General features: G+C 50.1%; 1 pseudogene across 1 annotated transcript; it reads left to right on the top strand.

Moving 5' to 3' along the window:
* The first annotated feature begins 1,952 nt into the window (after window positions 1–1,952).
* Window positions 1,953–2,965, top strand: LOC308495150 (melanoma-associated antigen B1-like; annotated as a pseudogene). Its single transcript has one exon. The product of its transcript is annotated as a melanoma-associated antigen B1-like (transcript).
* The last annotated feature ends 2,586 nt before the right edge of the window (window positions 2,966–5,551 follow it).

The raw sequence follows: 5,551 nt of genomic DNA, 5'->3' as shown, positions 1-5,551 counted from the left end.
GCCCCCCCACGCCCCCCCCTTACTCCCGGGCGCCCTCAAAGTGGCTGCTAGGCCCACAGCCCTTCGCGTCCCCGGGCAGGTCCCGCAATGAAGGCCTGGGCCGGGCCGGGTGGACTGTGACTGGGCTCAGCTGATGGGGACATCGCGGGCCCCAGACACTGACGGTCAGGCCCCCAGTGAGGAGTGCGGGGAGCCCAGGCCCCAGAACTGGGGCCTGCGGATCGCTGCCCCACATGGGTCGCGTGGGTGTGAAGCCCCAGTAGCTGCTTTCTCACTTAGGGTCAGGAGGTCACGGGGCTGGGGGCCCGGGGCTGGGGGGTTGGGGGGCTGGCAGGCTGGCAGCAGGCCAGCTAGGGGACACCTGATGGAGGGTCCGATGGAGGGTCCCGGCACACTGAAAGCCCCAGGTGCCTTCTCACTTTGCATTGCGGGGAGTCACGCGTTGGGGGTTTGGCAGAATTGGCTGCCAGCACTCCAGCAGAGGGGACACTGGCGCAGGAGTGTCCGGGCAGATAAAAAGCCAGACGTTCTTTCTCACTTCGTGTCTGGAGGGAGATCACGAGCGTGGGGGATCAGGCCTAAGGTGCTGCTGGCACCAGGTCAGCAGAAGAGACCCTGGCATGGGAGTGTGGAGGTGGGTGTAAAGCCCCAGGTGCTTTCTCACTTTGCTTGCGGAGACCATGGGAGTGGCGTCCTGGGCCTCAGGGGCCGACAGCAGGTCAGCAGAGGTGTCATTGACGTGGAGGTCTGGGCGGGGTGTCCCGAGTTGCCTTCTCACTTCCCTAGGGGAGAGTCATGGGGCTGGGGGTAAGGCGCTGTCACCCAGGGGACCCTGCTCGCTGAGCCATTTGTCGTGCAGCGTGTCAGGCAGGGTCTCAGCTCCTGCTCCCCACATAAGAACGCAGGACACATGAGGCCAAACAGGAACACCCACGGAGCCGTAGATAGGGGAATCAAACCAATATATTCTCGCTGGCGGCTGCGCTGGAGACACTGGAAGCAGGATCTACATAATCTGCCTAACAGCGGTCCACGTTTGCCAGCCACCATCTTCTTGCTAGCCCCCATTTTCTTTCTGCTAGCGTAGCCACAGCCATTATATTAGTGGCCAATGGCTTACGGGTTACAGCTGACGGCCAACTAGCCACAGCTGCTGGCCATCTGATCACAGTTGATGGCCATTTACTACCCGAGCCAGCACCTTTCTGTGTGAAGCCGAGAGCCTGGAAACTGTTTTTTGGGGCTTTGTCCCCACAGGCGCTGGCAGTGGGTCACCAGAGGTGACATTGCATAGCAGGGTCTGGGCACTGTGAAGCCTGTGGTGCTTTTTTCACTTTCCTTTGGGAGATCCTAGGGGTGGCGGCCTGCGCCTAAGGGGCTGGCAGCCGGTCAGCAGAGGGAGGATTTCCAGGTCAGTGGAGAGTCAGGCTACGGAGCATGATCACTGTGGGGCCCACTCACCCCAAACACAGAGGACACCTCACAATCCCTAAGTACTGTGATCAAAGAGGGCCCCAGGGACATATCGATTCTGGGTGTGAAAGGGTCTACTGGAGAGAGGCAGAGCGGAGTAGGGGGCTGGGGTGCCTGGCCAAAATTCACAGAATGATCCTGAATGTGAACTGAGAGCACATCGCAAACCTAGAACACAAGGTTTCCCCTTGCCAGGCCCTGCCGTCACCCCAGTAACTCGAGGCACGGTGTATGGCTCTGTCCTAGGTACTCTCCATGCAGCTTTGCAGGGTTCTGAGGACCCAGGCCAATCAGAGAGGAGCCCCCTGGGTCCCCAGACAGAACCCTGATGGCGCTCAGACCTGCAGAGGCGGCCTTGGTTAAGGCCAAGGTGGAATCTCCCTGCAGAGGTGCACACACCATCTCATTCTCCCTCCTCCAGGTGCTGGCCTCACCTGCTCTGCCCACACCGGTGCCCGCTGTGCCTGACCTGTGTCATCATGCCTCGGGGTCAGAAGAGTAAACGTCTCCAGGATGCAGCTGAGACTGAGAGTCTCCGAGGTGATCAGGCCGCTGCAGCAGCAGCAGAAGAGTGCCCCACTTCTCCTGTTTCTGGAGGTTCTCCCCCAAGCTACCCTGCTCCTGGCCCTTTCCAGGAACCTCAGGGAGCCTCAGCCGCTGGGCCTCCTGAAGCAGGTGTGTCATTCCCAAGTTCTGATGGAGGGGCCCAGAGCTAAGCTGAGGGGGGCCCAAGCACCTCCCTTGTGGCATTGTCCACTCGGTCGGCTCCCCCAGATCCTCTGACCAGGAAGGCACACATGGTGACGCAGTTCCTGCTGGGGAAGTATAAAATGGGTGAGTGCATTAGACAGGCAGAAATGCTGAAGTCGGTCAAAAAGAAGTACAAGGAGCAGTTCTCTGAGATCCTCAGGAGAGCCTCTCAACGCATGGAGCTGGTCTTTGGCCTAGAGGTGAAGGCAGTCGACCCCGGCAATCACTTCTATGCCCTCATCACCATGCTGGACCTCCCCAGTGAGGGAAGTCTGAACAGGGATAAGAGTGTCCTGAAGACTGGTGTCCTGATGAACTTCCTGGCCGTGATCTTCCTGAAGGGCAACCGCGCCACCGAGGAGGAGGTCTGGGAATCACTCAGCGTGTGGGCGTCTACGATGGGAGGAGGCATGCCATCTTCGGGGAGCCCAAGAGGCTCATCATCAAAGATTTAGTGCAGCCCAAGTACGTGGAGTACCTATCGCCAGGTGCCCGGCAGTGATCCTCCACGCTATGAGTTCCTGTGGGCCCAAGAGCCCACGCTGAGACCACCAAGATGAAAGTGCTGGAGATTATGGCCAGGCTCAAAGAGACCGTCCCCAGTGTCTTCCCCAAGCTGTACGAGGAGGCTTTGAGAGATGAGGAAGAGAGAGCAGAGGTGAGAGCCGCAGCCAGGGCTGCCAGTATTGCCAAGGCCCGTGCGCCTTCCAGGGCCACGGCGCACGGCTCCTCCCACATGTAGTGAGGTCTGGGGCAGGCTTTTCACCTCGGGGTTGACGAGACCAGCCTGCCTGTCAAGTAGTGGGCGGTTGAGGTCACTTTAGTTTTAACAAAATGTTTATCTGCTTTTCCTTTTTTCTCATGAGTGACTTCTGGGTAGAGATAGAAGAATAGATCGATGATATATACTAGATCGATACGTAGATAGATAAACACATAGAAACGGAGACCAATTTCAGATTATTTGTTTTAATAAAGGTTTAGAAGAGTCAAAATATAAACATGAGAATGACGTGGCTGTCACATGTGTTGCTATCTAAAACGTTTGAAAGTTGTAAGACAAATTGTGGTGAAGGACGGTTTACTTTTAACAAAGTGGTTATCTGCATTTCCCTTTCTTCACCACTAACTTCTACGTAAATGGATTAGATGTAGGTATAGACGGACATGTAATGTTTTATCACATGTGATGTCTTTTACAGAAGGTTTAGAACGGTCAAAATGTGAATATGTGAATGACATGGCTGTCATATTTTTTCTATGTAAACGGTTTGAAAGTTACACTGGTGGAATTTGTAAGACAAATTGTGGCCAACGTCGGTTTAGGTGTAAACAGGATTTCTATGTGCATTTCCTTTTTCACTCTATGAGTAACTTCTAGGTAAAGACAGAATGATGGTAGAGAGACGGACGGACGGAAGGATGGATGGATGGATGGATGGATGGATGCATGGATGGATGGATGGATGAATGGATGGATGGAAAGATAGGAGATATAGATAGATAGATGACAGATAGTTATAGAGATATGTAGCCTTTTGTCAAATGTATCTTTTAATGAAGGTTTACAACCTTCACAATATAAATATGTGAATGACATGCTCTCAAATTTTTTACTATCTAAAGGCTTGAATTTTAGACTTTTGGAATGTATAAGACAAGTTGTGATCGAGGCCAGTTTACTTTTAAAACGGTGTTTATCTGCATTTCCTTTGTCCTCATGAGTAACTTCTGGGTAAAATAGATTAGATTAGATATACTAACAGACGTAGTATTTTTTTCAAATGTTATGTCTTTTAATGAAGCTTTACACCTTCAAATTATAAACATGTGAATGACGTGCCTGTCATATTTTTCCTATTTAACGGGTTTGAAAGTTACAGTTTTGGAATTGCTAAGACAAATTGTGGTCGAGGTCAGTATAATTGTAACACAATGTTAATCTGCTTTTCCATTTTCCTCACGAGTAACCTCTAGGTAAAAACAGACAGACAGATAAATAGACTGGTATAGATATGTAGTGTTGTTTTCAAATGTTGTTTCTTTCAGTAGAAGGTGTAGAACTTTCAGAATATAAATATGTGAATGCTATGGCTCTCACGCGTTTGCTGGTGAAAAGCTTTGAATGTTACAGTATTGAAATTTGTAAAACAACTTGAAAATATTCAATATTTTGCTCCTGATCTAGAGGAGATAACGGGGCAGCGAAAGAGGATTCTCATGGAGACGTGAAAGAATCCAAGGATAAAACCCTTGGGATCCTAAAGTGAAGGAAGGAAATTAAAACACAAAAATTTCACTGTGATCAATTATTGGTTTGCCTTATTCCTTGCACTCTTTATTTTTGTAACATTAAAACTACCTGGATTTGCTTAGCTTATTAAAGAAAGTCTGTTGCGGATCATTGCATATTGTTTGATATGTACTGCATTTAAGAAACAAAAAACTGATGGGATCTTACTGTTTTGGTGATTCAAAATAAACACATAATAGCGGCTAATCATTAAAGACCCACTACATCCCAATCCATATCCCAAGTCGTCTATAATACAGTATGTATGTTCTAACATTCCTACACGATTAGGCTTACCGGACTGCCTTTAGACATCAAAAGCTTGCACATTTTTCACCTTCACAAAGCTGGTAAGTGACCGAGCCCGGATTAGATCCCTGTTTTGAATTTGTGGGAAGTTCACATTTTACCAATCCTACCAGCCTGAGTCTGACTACGTGCCTTTTAATTCACTATTTCCATCTCAGAGCTCCAGGAATGCATCTCGGGGGACTAAGGAAGATCTCTGTACAGAGAGCAGGGGATTAGAATAGGATACACACAGCAATAAGAATAGCGATACAGAAGTATCGCTATGAGAATGAGCAGGATGAATAAAGAAGACAAGAAATAATAGTGACAGTATGATTACGTACATATGCACAGCCAGTTAATCTCAAAACATTGAGGTCTCAAAAATCAACGTGGGCAGCCCCCCCTTGTAAAAGTCAGTCTGGCACTACAGAAGTCACATGACAGGCCAAGTGGAAAGAAGGAATCCATCAGACTGTTTTTTCTCTGACAACCCAGCACCTCGTCTGGGGTCCCTGCGTTTTACCACAACCTGCCCCTGTCACATCACTCCTGGCACGAGGACCCAGTCTCTGCCAGGTTTGCAGTAGGAAACTTCTCAATGTGGTAGGGATGTGACACTTCCAAGAAGGGAACCAGAGCAGTGGGGTCCATAGAGCCCCACCCCAGCTGTCAGCCCTGGAAAGAGGAAAACAGTTGTGGCTATTCGCGGCTCCTCCTGACCTCTGTCTTGGAAGTCCCAGG

Source organism: Rhinolophus hipposideros (genome assembly GCF_964194185.1).
Source record: "Rhinolophus hipposideros genome assembly, chromosome: X".
NCBI classification, from domain to species: Eukaryota; Metazoa; Chordata; class Mammalia; order Chiroptera; family Rhinolophidae; genus Rhinolophus; species Rhinolophus hipposideros.
This window is presented reverse-complemented; position numbering and strand designations above follow the sequence as displayed.